A 1,357-nucleotide genomic window follows, 5' to 3' on the forward strand; every position below is an offset into this window, starting at 1 on the left:
TGGGTCGGTGTGGGCAATTTGGACCGAATGGGCTGTTCCATGCTGTATGGTTCTATGATTAAATGGCTTGTCTGCCTTCTATGGTACTTGGGGAAATACCAAGGCATTAATTACATGGAACATAGAAAAGTGCAGCAAAGGAAAAGGCCCTTCGACCCACATTATCTGTGCCGAAAATGATGCCAAATTAAACTAATCTCTGTGTCTGTGCTGAAGATGATGCCAAGTCAAACTAATCTCCTCTGCTTGCACACGATCCATATCCCTCCATTCCCTGCATATCCATTGTGCTCCACTATTGTATCTGCCTCCAGCATGTTCCAGGCACCCACCTCTCTGTGTAAATAATACTTGCTCTGGATTACTGACTAAAGCGTTGTTGATTTCACCTTGGATCCTAATCTGTAGATACACTAAGACAGCTGTAAAAAAACAACAGGTCAGATGATACAAAAAACACATTTCAATTTGGAGACAATGACACAATTTATAAATGTGTTTTGAGAAACATTTACTATCAATCTCCCATATGGTCTAGCGGTTAGGATTCCTGGTTTTCACCCAGGCGGCCCGGGTTCGACTCCCGGTATGGGAATTGGATGTTTTTTTCAAAAAGTTTATCTGTTTGTTGAAAATGTTTTTGCTTTTATTCTTTTTATTGCAATTGCAATACGACGATATTCTTATCTGTTATTTTATTGAAATTGAAATTAACGTTGCAGTCTCAATTCAGTGGCTGGTTCAACAGCAGCTTGCACGTTTGACCAGGAGGGAGCTCTGCAGTGAGTCGCACAGATCCAGTGCAGTCATGTTATTGTAGTGAGATTAATATTAGTTATATATTATGTCGTAATATATTTATATTATATGTATACCATACACACACATATATATATAAATTGATATAAGAATTGTCTCAGTTTGTTTAAAAAAACTTTAATTCCTTGTCTATATAATGATACTGTATGTAATTAATATATAGCATATATAATTAACATATAATACTGTCATTATATTATATTATAATATAATATAAATAATGATGGATAATGTATATAATATAATATTGTATGTTGAAGACAGAAGCAGGGGAATTTATTATGGGAACAAAGAAATGGCAGACGAGTTAAACCGTTACTTTGGATCTGTCTTTACTGAGGAAGATACACACAATCTCCCAAATGTTCTAGGGGCCGGAGAACCTAGGGTGATGGAGGAACTGAAAGAAATCCACATTAGGCAGGAAATGGTTTTGGGTAGACTGATGGGACTGAAGGCTGATAAATCCCCAGGGCCTGATGGTCTGCATCCCAGGGTACTTAAGGAGGTGGCTCTAGAAATAGTGGAAGCATTGGAG

The 1,357-nt window shown here is 37.5% G+C and overlaps 1 non-coding gene across 1 annotated transcript; it reads left to right on the forward strand.

The window, feature by feature from the left end:
• The first annotated feature begins 523 nt into the window (after positions 1–523).
• On the forward strand, positions 524–595 carry trnae-uuc (transfer RNA glutamic acid (anticodon UUC)). The gene has a single exon. It is a non-coding gene; the product is annotated as a tRNA-Glu (tRNA).
• Positions 596–1,357: the final 762 nt, after the last annotated feature.

Source organism: Rhinoraja longicauda, chromosome 7 (genome assembly GCF_053455715.1).
Source record: "Rhinoraja longicauda isolate Sanriku21f chromosome 7, sRhiLon1.1, whole genome shotgun sequence".
NCBI lineage: Eukaryota > Metazoa > Chordata > Chondrichthyes > Rajiformes > Arhynchobatidae > Rhinoraja > Rhinoraja longicauda.